Source organism: Ornithorhynchus anatinus, chromosome 15 (genome assembly GCF_004115215.2).
Source record: "Ornithorhynchus anatinus isolate Pmale09 chromosome 15, mOrnAna1.pri.v4, whole genome shotgun sequence".
NCBI classification, from domain to species: domain Eukaryota; kingdom Metazoa; phylum Chordata; class Mammalia; order Monotremata; family Ornithorhynchidae; genus Ornithorhynchus; species Ornithorhynchus anatinus.
In genome coordinates, this window is record NC_041742.1 from 5,290,263 (window position 1) to 5,302,862 (window position 12,600).

The 12,600-nt window shown below is 44.8% G+C and overlaps 1 protein-coding gene across 10 annotated transcripts in view; it reads left to right on the top strand.

The window, feature by feature from the left end:
* The window catches only part of AMZ2 (archaelysin family metallopeptidase 2), a 29,242-nt gene extending 17,048 nt beyond the window's left edge, over nucleotides 1–12,194 (top strand). For 7 of the 10 annotated variants that reach the window (XM_039914247.1, XM_039914253.1, XM_039914248.1 and 4 more), the window contains one exon: nucleotides 1,745–2,699. The gene's annotated coding sequence lies outside the window, so the exon portion shown is untranslated. Of the gene's footprint in view, nucleotides 1–1,744; nucleotides 2,700–9,428; nucleotides 9,584–10,819; nucleotides 10,850–11,969 lie in introns of those variants that run through there. The other 3 variants (XR_005660883.1, XR_005660884.1, XR_005660885.1) reach the window with 3 other exon arrangements.
* Nucleotides 12,195–12,600: the final 406 nt, after the last annotated feature.

Below are 12,600 nucleotides of genomic sequence, written 5' to 3' on the forward strand. Positions count from 1 at the left end.
GAAGCACAGATATGGCCATTTCACAGAGGAGGAAATTGAGACATAGATAAGTGACTTCTCCCAGGTCACAGAGCAGGCAAGTGGTGGATCTAGGATTAGAACCCAGGTCCTCTGATTCCCAAGCCCATGTTCTTTCACTAAGCCACATTGCTTCATTATCGATACCATTTAGCCAGCGTTCCTCTGCTATTTACATACTCTGGGTTTGTCAAAGTTAAGGGGAACTCACCAGACTTCTAGTGGAGCTACGGCAGCCCAAAGAGGAGAAAGTCTGAAGGGAGGTGAAGCAGATAGGATTCCCAAATCTTTGAAAAATAATTACTTTAAAGTCACTGCCTTCTGGAAAGGTGGCATTTTGAGTCTTCTTGTAGGATATAGATGTATTGCAAACTACAGCAGGTCATACCTATTGTATGTTGAAAAAAGTTGACAAGGAGTCGTAATAGTCGTAACACTTGTCGGCTGTGTGACTGTGGGCAAGTCACTTAACTTCTCTGTGCCTCAGTTCCCTCATCTGTAAAATGGGGATTAAGACTGTGAGCCCCACGTGGGACAACCTGATTCCCCTATGTCTACCCCAGCGCTTAGAACAGTGCTCGGCACATAGTAAGCGCTTAACAAATACCAACAAATACCAACATTAATAGTATTTATTAACAGTTTATTGGGTGCAGAGCACTGTATTAAGCATTTGGAAGAGTACAAAGAAACTTACCAATTTAATCACCAGGTAGTAGTGATAGTACTTAATAAGCACTTCCTGTGTGCAGAGTACTGTATTAAGTGCTTGGGAGAGTATGAAGAATGTTACTAAGTTAGTTACCGGGGAGTGCTATTACCATTTATTAAGGACTGTACTAAGTGCTTGGGGGAGTATAAAAGAACTTAGTAATTTAGTCATTGGGGAGTTGTATTAGTGTTTATGAAATAAGTGCTTACTGTTTGCAGAGCCCTATACTAAGTGCTTAGGTGAATATATGGAAAGTTACTAATTTAGTCACCAGGAAGTAATAATAGTATTTTGAAACACTTAGTGTGTGCAGAGCACTGTACTAAGTGCTTGGAAGGGCACGAAGAAAGTTACTAACTTAGTCACCGGCGGTAGTAAAAGTATTTTTAAAATGCTTACCATGTGCAGAGCACTGTACTGAGCACAGGGAGAGAATCAAGGTGGTAATTAGACACAGTTGGTCAGTCAATTGATGGTATTTACTGAGCACTTACTGTGCAGAGGACTGTACTAAGCACTTGGGAGAGTACAATGGAACAACATAGACACATTCCCTGCCCATAATGACTATGTGCCGTGGTTACAACTGCAATTATAAGTCACTTTGGGATCCTCTGAAGTGCTTGGCTGGTTCTGTGGGTGCAGGCATGGACCTTAGGCAAAATGGGAATCAGATTCCCAGACCTCAGGGACCAAACGGAACAGTCCTGCCACAGAGGCGCATTGGCCGCACTGAAGAAACTGGCAGGTGTACCACGTTGGTTCACACACAGATTGGTGGTGGAAAAATCGGCTCACCGGACGTCAGCGATTTTCAGTCCAAAGCTGAAGCCTCCAAGAGCCCCAGTGTTTTTAGAGGGTAGTTTGCTGTCCTGCTAAATGGAGTCAGGCCAGGTGTTGGTCAATTCTCCCAGGCGTCCTCGGAGAAGGAAGGAGCATGTCCGTCTTTGCTCTGCCCGGTCGGAAGCCGTCCCTTAGGATACCCACTGCCTAAATCAACCTATCCCCCTTCAGGACCTTGCTGGCTCTTGGGAAGATTCCTCCCGGCATCCTGCTTCCTGTACCGGGGGCCTCTAACCCCTGCTCTACCAGCCTAACTTGCTCTGCGGGACCTTGGACTACAAACTTGCAAGTCTCAAACATTCGCCAAGAAGGCCAGACGTGGCATTTGAACAACAGGATTGGTGATTTCCGGAAATCAGTGAGTTCAGTGGATTCTCTCAGGACAGTACTTAAAGGCCTGGCCTTCCGTAGTCTGCCAGGTTAGATTTCGTCTTGAACCGGGAAAACCACTTTGTTCTTTATTCATTCACCCTTCTCCCGATGATTATTTGAAGTGGATTGAATTTAATGAGCGGATTTGTGCCGTAGAAGTATTATTGGTCTGTAGGGGAACGACAAAGTGAAAATTAATCTCTCATCGTTGATAGATTTTTTTTTTTTAAGCCACAGGTGAGAAAATGAACTTCACTTCGGAGATGACTTCTCTCATTCTCTGGCTTTAGACCTCTTTGCTGATCAAAGTGATTCACAGTCTTGGATTCTTCCTGTTGTTTTTAATGGTTTGGTAGTTCCAAAGTCCTTTATTTCCAGTTTAAATTTTTACTGAAAAGTCCCCAGCTCTAACAGAAGGTACCATTCTTTCTCCCCTTATCCCACTGATTTCCCCACAAAGGTTGCACGTTGTCTATTAGGATAAGAGATTCATATGTGAATAGACAAAGCTGCTGTGCAGTGGTCTGTAGGAATCTGGAAGGATACGTGGGATAAATTGGAATCAATCGGATTTTTAAAATGTCTAACTTGTAGGGCAATTGGAGTTTACTGTTTTTGTAAGGGGATAAAATTCTGGTTAAAATGTCTGATATATGGTTGTCTAGCTTATTTTTATGATTCACATATGCCACATGTTTGCAGTTTTTTCATGCCTTTTGCAAATAAAGCAGTGGGCTAAGTACTCAATATTTCAGCTACGACTGGAGTATTTTTTAATGATATTTGTTAAATGCTTACTTTGTACCAGGCACTCGACTAAGTGCTGGGGTAGATACAGGCTGATCAGGTTGGACACAGTCCCTGTCCCACTTGGGGCTCAGTCTTAATCCCCATTTTACAGATGAGGTAACCGAGCCATAGAGAAGTGCAGTGACTTGCCCAGGATCACCCAGCACATGAATGTCAGAGTCAGCCTTAGAATCCAGGTCCTTCTGCCTCCCAGGCCCATGCCCCATCCCCTAGGACATGCAGTTTCTCTCCAAGTTGACATTCAGACAAGGTAAAGGACGTTTCCCTTAATTTGAAACTTAATGATATCCCAATTTTGATATTGAGGTATATTGGCAAGAGAAGATTGAGGTCACACAAGAGATTAGCAAAGCTGACCTTGTGTGTCAGTTACCAAAAGGAAACTCTAGATTCTTTAAAGAGAGGAGGGAGATCCAGGAAAAAGAAAAAAAACTGACGCATGAAAAATTGTCCAGACCTTCTACATATCAATTTCCAAAGTACATGGCGCTTCTGTTGACGACAGCCAAGATACATTTAAAAATAAGACTGTAAGCTCACTGTCTGCAGGGAATGTGCCTGCTATTATTGTACTCTCCCAAGTGCTTAGTACAGTGCTCTGCACACTGTAAGTGCTCAGTCGATAGGTTGCCTGTCTACTTGTTTTGTTGCCTGTCTACTTGTTTTGTTTTGCTGTCCATCTCCCCTTTTAGACTGTGAGCCCGTTGTTGGGCCCAGATTGTCTGTATCTGTTGCCAAATTGTACATTCCTAGTGCTCAGTACAGTGCTCTGCACACAGAAAGCGCTCAGTAAATACGATTGAATGAATGATAAGGAATTCTTAGGGGGCCCAATTCCTGTTTAAAAATGATTTGTGTTGTAGAAATTGAGTTAAACCCTAAAAATGGAAAGGAGTATGAACAAGTAAATAAAGCAGAGGCCCAAGAGCCAGAGGAACTGGGTTCTAAATCCAGTTATGCCACTTGCTGATCCGTCGCTCAGCCTCAACCACTGCAAAACGGGGATTCATTACCTGTTTTCCTTCCTACTTGACTTGGAGCACCATGTGGGAAGAGGACTGTATCCGGCCTGATCAATGTGTATCTACCGCGGCACTTAGGCTCAATCATTTCTATTTATTGTGCTTGACACCTAGTGAGCACTTAATAAATACCATTTTTTTTTAAAAGGGTGTATCTTTATAATCCAACATGCCTGGCCAGAGATTTTGCCAACAACAATAATAATAATGGTATTGGTTAAGTGCTTCCTATGTGCCAGGCACTGACCTAAGCACCAGGGCAGATACAAGCAAATTGGGTTGGACACAGTCCCTGTCCCACGTGGGACTCATGTGGCTGACTTGCCACCTGCCAACGTAATAGTTACAAGGTGAAGTGCTAATGGTAGATAGGTGGCTTAAAATTTGAACCCCCGAAATGGAAAGAATAAGAAATTCTGAATTCCACTATAGATGTAAATAAGTTTAAATCACTTTGCCCCCCTGGGTGATTTTTCTACAAAATGTACAGTCCACATCTCCCCGCTCCTTGGGAATCTCCCGGGGTTGCCCATCCACCTCTGCATCGAACGGAAACTCCTCACCGTCGGCTTTAAATCAGTCGATGGGCTCATCCCCTTGTACCTTACTTCAGTGATCTCCGATGGCAACCCAGACCTCATCCTCAGCTCCCCTAATGCCACCTACCTTGACTTCACCTGTCTCACGGCCGACTTTTCCTGCGTCCGCCCTCTGTCCTGACAGACTGCCTCTCTCCTCATCTTCTAAACCTTGCTAAAATGAAATCTCCTCCAAGAGGACATCCTGACTAGCCCCCCTCAATTCCCCATCTTTTGAGCCTCCCTTCAGTGTCACCTATACACTTGGGTCTGTACCTCTTAAGCAATTTATTTGCCTCATAGCACTTGTTCGTGTTTCTTTATGTTCCGCCATTTCCCCTACCTGTAATTTATTCTAACGTCTGTCTCCACTAGACCGTAAGCTCGTTCAGGGTAAGGGTTTGGGTCTACTGATTCGGCTGTATTGTACTTTCCCAAATGCTTAGAACAGTGATTGAAATATTAATTGCATTTAATTAATAGTATTGAGCGCTTACTGTGTGCAGACCATGAACTAAGCATCTGGGAGAGTACAGTTAATTAACACAATCCATGCGCTTTAGGATTTTCTAATCTAGCAGAATTTTTATTGCGAAGATTAGGTCTTTATAATTTAGTAGATTTTTTTATTAAGCAAAGATATTGCATTCTAGCTGTTCAATTTCAAACCTTGAAATATGCAAATGAAAAATGTTAGCAAATATCTCTTTTGGGTTGTTGGGTTTTTGGTGGTTTTTTTAAGCAGAAGCAGTGTAGCCTCGTGGGTAGAACAAAGGTGTGGAAGTCAGAGGACCTGGGTTCTAATCTTGGCTCTGCCGCTTGTCTGCTGTGTAAATCGGGAAATCCACTGAACTTCACGGTGCCACAGTTCATCTGTAAAATAGGGATTAAACTTTTCTCACTCTGATTTAGACTGTGATCCCTATGGGGGACAGGGACTGTGACCAACTGATTACCTTACATCTTCACCAACATTTAGAACAGTGCTTGACACATAGTGCTTAAGAGATACCATAAAAAATTTAAAAACATGCGGAAAAAATGTTTTTGATCATGGTAACTTTATTTTAGTTTTGCGCAGTAAGCCAACTAGAATTCCATTTATCGTAGCCTTCACCGTAATCCAAGATCAAGTCTGATACCCAAGAAGTATCACTCCTTTGTTTTCAACCATTTGCGCCATAGAAATAAGTCTTGAACAAGTCTTGCGTCACATAAATGAAATGGAATCTGAAGGATCCTGTTCTATCTCCTTTCCCATTATCATTGGAAACAATGTTTTCTTGTAGAAAAGCAGACAGAGGTAAAAGAAACAGAGTTGCAGTACGCTGGGACAATGAAGGGTAGCAATCTTGAGGAAAACCAGACCTGAACAATGCTGGTGTTGCTTAAGCGTTAAGGACCAGGGTAGATACAAGGTAAATTAAAGTTGAGGAGCAGGTCTAAGTGGAAGGAGTAGGGGCCTGGGAGTCAGAGGACCTAAACTGTAATCCTGGCCACTCCACTTGTAGGCTATGTGACCTTGGGCAAGTCACTTCACTTCTCTGTGCCACAGTTTCCTTAAATGCAAAATGGAGATTCAGTCCCTCTTCTCACTCCTTCTTAGGCTGTGAACCCCATGTGGGACCTGTTTATCTTTTGTCTACCCCAGGGCTTAGTACCGTGCATAATAAGCACCATTATTATGATGATTTATTATAATTACTCAGTCAATTGTATTTATTGAGCACTTACTGTGTGCAGAGTACTGTACTAAGCACTTGGGGTGGGTACCATATAACAGACACTTTCCCTGCCCACAACAATCTTACAGTCTAACGGGGGAGAGACCGATATAAATAAGTAGATAAAGATAAGTACTTCAGTGTTGTGAGGCTGGGAGGGGGATGAATAAAGGGAGCAAGATAGAGCGATGCACAGGGGAGTAGAAGAAAAGGAAAAAAGGGCTTTGTCAGGGGAGGCCTCTTGAAGATGTACTTTCAATAAAGCTTTGAAGGGAAGTAGTAATGGTCTATTGGGTATTATTTTTATTATTACTTTTATTACACTGACCACGTTTTCTGTACGAAACAGGGCTCACAAGGTGAGGGAGAGAGAAGGGGTATTATCTCTAGACTGTCAGCTCATTATGGGCAGGAATGCGTCTGCTAATTCTGCTGTATTGTGTTCTCCCAAGCACTTAATACAGTATTCCGCACATAATCAGCGCTCAATAAATACTGTTGTTTATCTCCCCATTTTCCAGTGAGAAGACTGAGGCTCTTTCCCAAGGTTGTTGCCCATAGGCAGTGAGCCCCATGAGGAACAGGGGCTGTATCTAATCGGGTGGTATCCGTCCACCCCGGTGCTTATCACGATGTTTGGCGCAGAGTAGGAGCTTAACAGACACCACAGTGTTTATTCTGACCAGAATGGTTTCTGAAGGGCCTCGGGGTTGTGGGTTTGACGGTTGAATCAGGGTTAGTGGCTGCCCGTGGAATGATGTCCATCGCCATTCTACACGTGAGCGATTTGAGGACGGGCACAGCAGGCTTGTAAACCGGACCCACGGGAGGGTCACCGGTTGGGCCATCTGGGCTGGCCTGGGGGCCGGCTGTCGAGCTCAGCTGCCACCGCCGTCACCACTGCTTCTCCAGCTCCTATCTGGTCTTCCCGAGGAGGTCTCCCTACAGGCAGCCCCACCATCTCGAGCAAGGACCTGAATCTGGGTTCGCAGCTAGGCCCTGCCACTTGCCTGCTGTGGGACTTCAGGCAAGTCTCTCCCCCTCTCCCTCTCTGTCTTCCCTCTCTATCTCCTTCTGTCTGTCTCCCTCCCTCTCTCTCCATCTCTTCCTCTCCCTTTCTGACTCTCCCCCTCCCTCTCTGATTTTTCCTCTTTCTCTGACTCTCCCTTTGTCTGTCTGTCTGTCTGTCTCTCTCTGTCTTTCACTCCTTTTCCACCCTCCAACCTTGGACCTCTGTACTTACCACTTCCTTGCAACTTAATGGAAACCCCACCCACTAAGCTACCTGTAAGAAAAGAATGAAGTTCTGTTCTATTTCATTTCCCTTTTTTCTATTAAATAACAATGCAGTAAGTTGCTGATCCCTTTGCAGATAACTTATTAGGAATTTATAGATTTCTTTTTTTAATCAAAGTGCAGCCAACGTATAAATGTCTAGCCTCCCAGAATATCCCATCCGGAGAATGGTTTGGGGGGAGTTTCGTTCTGGAGTGGCCGGAAAAACCCGAGTTAATGATTATGGAGAAATGCCCACTGTTTCTGATTTGGCCGTGTGTCTCACTGGCCCATGTCTCTCCATCTGTTTTATCCTACACTCCCCCAAGCACTTAGCACAGTGTTCTGCAAACCATACTTGCTCAATAAACACCAGTGATAGATTGATCTCTCTCATGTACTTATTTACTGGAACAGAATGGCCTAGTGACTTAAAGCACGGGCCAGGAGTCAGAAGGACCTGGGTCCTAATGCTGGCTCCGCCACTTGTCTGCTGTGTGGCCTTGGAGTAAGTTACTCCACTTGTCTGTGCCTCAGTTACCTCAACTGTAAAATGTGGAGTATGGCTGTGAGTCCCATGTGGGACATGGACATGTCCAACCCAATTGCCTCGTCTCTACCCTAACTCTTAGAAGAGTGACTGGCTCATAGTAAACGCTTAACAAATGTTGCTAAAAAAAAAAAGTGAATAATTGACCATTTTTCCTTATCAACTGTTGCCGGGTAGTGTTCCCAGAGACGAAGGTACGATTGGATCACTTTTTAATGTCTGCAGTCTTAGAGAATGCGCACAGAGTCAACAGAGTGGAAGGTGTCTCGGTGAGGAAGGTTCGGTTATGATCAGTTACTTAGGAAACGGGAGACACATTTGTCTGGAGTTTCCCCTGGAGTTGTTTATTTTCTTGTCGCTTAGAAACCCAAGCAGTCCTTTACCAGAAGATGACCAGTAGAGGGAACTACGTGCCCTCCTTATGGCAGTGTGGGGGCACAACTAGAAAAATCAACACACAACTTTGGTACCACAATCGGTGGTCTTTCGGTCCAACGCAGATTTCAAAATGTGGCAATTTGTGTCTCGTGGAGTCGGCCTTCTCTGTGGTAGCTGTGCGTTAGTGTCATGACATCATGTTTTGAATCGCATATCAAACCCATAAATGGCTCTCCTTGAGCACCGTGCTTTTCCTCAATGGAGTGTTTCATCTTAAAAATAAGTCAAATTGATTCTCTGTAGCGGGGAAAGAAGGTGAGTGGCCCTCGTGGAAAGAGCACGGGCCAACAGCAGTCAGAAGACTTGGGTTCTGATCTCCGTTATGCCACTTACCTATAGTGTGAATTGGGGCAAAACACTTAACTTCTCTGTGCCAATTTCTTCATCTGGAAAATGGGAGTTCAACACCCGTTCTCCTTCCTACTTAACTGCGGGGCAGGAATTGTGTCCGACCTGATTATCTTACACCTTATCTCCTATCTACTTGTTTTATTGTCTGTCTCCCCCTTTCTAGACTTTGAGCCCGTTGTTGGGCAGGGATCGTCTCTATCTGTTGCCGAATTGTACTTTCTAAGCGCTTAGTAAAGTGCTTGCACATAGTAAGCGCTCAGTAAATACGATTGAATGAATGAATGAAATCTTCCACAGCACACATAGTGAGCACTTACCCAATTCCATTACAAAAGACCTACTCCACCCTGCTTAGGGAACCTTATGCCAATTTAAAGAGTAAAATGTGCTTCTCTCACCCCTGTTGGGGCCCTCTTCGATCAGTCAATCAGTGGTACTAAGCGCTTAACTGTGAGGGGAACACTGTACTAGGCGTTTGGGAGAGTATGGTGTAACAGCATTGTTCCCTGCCCATAACGAGCTTACAGCCATTTGTCAGCTGTGTGACTGTGGGCAAGTCACTTAACTTCTCTCTGCCTCAGTTACCTCATCTGTAAAATGGGGATTGACTGTGAGCCTCACGAGGGACAACCTGATTCCCCTGTTCCTACCCCAGTGCTTAGAACAGTGCTCTGTACATAGTAAGCGTTTAACAAATACCAACATTATTATTATTATTCTAATGTTCTGCCATAGCGGGGTGCCGTTTGCCCCCCAAGGGGACCCCAAACCATCGAGATGTAATGGCATCTCCCTTCAGATGAGCCACGTTCTCAACGACGCTGGAGGTGCAGAGGGATTGAAACAGCACGGCTGCATAGTGGACGGATTACAGGCCTGGGAGTCAGAAGGTAATGGGTTCTAATCACGGTTCTGCCACTTGTCTGCTGTGTGACCTTGGGCAAGTCACTTCACTTCTCTGGGCCTCAGTTGCCTCATCTATAAAATGGGGATTGAGAGTGTCAGCTCCATGTGGGACAGGGACTGTGTCCAATACGGTTTGCTTGTACCTACCCCAACGCTTAGTACAGGGCCTGGCACAGAGTAAGCGCTTAACCAATACCATCATTATTAATATTATCGACGATCTGCACTGATGCTTTGCACGGTACCACTCTCAGCCTCCAGCCCCTGCCCGCTCCATTATCACGTGGTCTCAGAGGGCAACGAGCCAGTAGGAGGTCGAACAGGGACATGGGCTCATTATGGGCAGGGAATGTGTCTGTTTCTTGTTATTTTGTGCTCTCCCAAGCACTTTGTACAGTGCTCTGCGCAGTTAGCACTCAAATAGGCTTGAATGAATGAAGTGCACGTATAGTCTCGCCCCACATTAGCGGGCCATGGGCAGGACGAGGGAGAGCACCCGAGCCCTCCAAATTACCAGGGCAGTGCCCTTGCCACTTGTCCCCCCTGAGCAGGGCTGCCACCCGGACAAACCTGCAGCCAGGCCTGGACCCAGCCGGGAGGTCTTTCTTTTTTTGCTTTAGGTGGGGTCACTGTTTCTACACACCCTTTTGACCTCCACAACATAAGGCAGATCTGCTTGGGGGTGGGGGGGAGAAGGAGTGTGGACCTTATCTGTGCTTCCCAGGCGGTGACGGCTAGGTGATGGCTCGCTTCAAATGAACAAAACCCAGCCCAGAGGGCAGAGGGCAGAGGGAGTTGCTCTCCCCACCTGATGACTTCTGGAAGGTCTCAACACTAATGAGACAGAGGTGACAGACAAATGAGAAAGATGTCATGATATGGGGCCATAGTATGCCACTATTTTAAGTTTTGTGTGATAGTGGTTAGCTTGTACTTTATCTTTCGAGTGGCTTACATTAGACCAAGGATTTTTTAAGGTCACTTTCCTACATGGAGGAATACCTTATTGTCAAAAATATAGTATAAAGCAAGGACCCTGACTAAAAGTTTCAAAGAAATTACATTAGAACACCTTAGTTATAGGAAAAAAGCAGAAAGTGGAAAATATTGTCCAAGTAATCTCTATTCCTGAGCTTTTCTAACACTTGAGATGTTTAAAGTGACATATTTGCATTTTAAAGGTGAATCTACTCTTAAATTTTTGACTTTGTCATTTTCAGCACGTCAGTTCTCCCAGTGACATTACTTGGGTGAGTCTCACCTTATTGATTTTGAAGTCTTAAATATTATGTTTATGGAACCCCGATTTGAAAGGCAGTAAAGGATTTTCCTTATGGTATTAAGCACTTACTATGGGCCAGGCACTGGATCAGACACAGTCCCTGTCCCACATGGGGCTCACCTTCTTAATCTACATTTTACAGATGTGGTAACTGAGGCACCGAGAAAGTTAAGTCAATAGGTTGAAGAGAGAAGCAGGGTGGCCCGGTGGAAAAAGCATGGGCCTGGTAGCCAGAGGACCTGGGTTCTAATTTCAGCTCTACCGCTTTTCTGCTGTATAACCTTGAGCACATCAATTCACTTTCCTGTGCCTCAGTTTCCTCATCGTAAAATGGGGATTAAATCCTACTCCCTCCTTTGAGGGACAGGGTCCAGGTTGCCCCCGCCCCCTCTCCCCTTTCCCTGTGCTCAGTACAGTGCTCTGCATACAATAAGTGCTTAATACCATTACTACTATTCCCCATGTGGGATAGGTACCGTGTCTGACCTGAATGTCTGGTACCTACCCCAGCTTTTAGTTTGGTGCTTAAGAAATACCCTTCTTAGGAGAGGAAGGCAAAAATGAGTCTAATCTAAATTCAATACCCCTCAGACCGCTTGAAGTCACACTGCTGAATTGTCATTCCAGGAAGGAGAAATGGAACTCGAAACAGGTTTATAGCAGAAGAAAACCAGTCATAAGAAAAACCCCATGTTTATTGTAAATTTCAATGTTTGGTAGCAGTACCAGAATCTCACTCTAATACCAAACGAATCAGCAGTCCCGTTTTCGAACATGTTAAAAACCCTATATTATTGGTCGACTGCACACACATTTTCATGCTGTTAACAGATTGCATGGACAGCAAGTTCCTCTGGAGTAAGTTATAAACATCAAAACTGCATCGGGCACCCTTGTAAAAAGAGATTACATCGTAAAGTGCTGAAGGCATATAAGGATGCAAAACGGCCACAAGCTCAAAAAAATCATTCTTAAGCAGACAGAAGAAATTGCTTCATCCATTTTGGTGTGGGCCGCTAGTTGCTCCCCCCTCCCCCCATCCCCCCCCCAAGCCCCGTTTTACCGATCTTCTTGATATTTTTCTACAGCTGATTAAAATGCATTTTAAAGAGATGCGGTGGATGGCACACGGTACCGCTCTCCTTTATCGCAGAGAAATATTCGAGGCGCGTCCTTGCGGACCCGGAACCAAACGAGGCTTATTCAACTCGTTCCCCTGAGATGCCGAAAATGAACCTCGAAGCTGCATAAAGGTGGAACGGCAAGTGGAGGCTGCCGCTAGCCAGGCGGAGTTCTGTACAAACGACGGAGAGGGTGAGCAAACCAACCGCCCAGTGGCTTTAAACTTCTCCTCTTTATATATTAGGTCAAAGCGGGGAATATCATACATAGATTTTAAATTTTCCAAAAATAAATGGCTAGCCGATGTCCCCTGGCATCTGAGCGAAAACCAACGACAGTTCTCCTAAATAAGATGTAAACGGTACCTCATGACGGAAATGTCCCTACTACTCCATAGGAAGTAGCGTCTGCACTGCTTTGGATCAGAAATGATTCTGTCATTCTGAGTGACACCGATTTTAAAAAAGAACAATGTAAAAAACAACAAACCCCCCCACCAACGCTACAGATGAAGGTGGTTCATTGTCCATCTTTGTTTTCTGAAAGTCAAGTCATCAGTGATCAGTTCACAGCAAAACTAACCCTATGGGATATCAG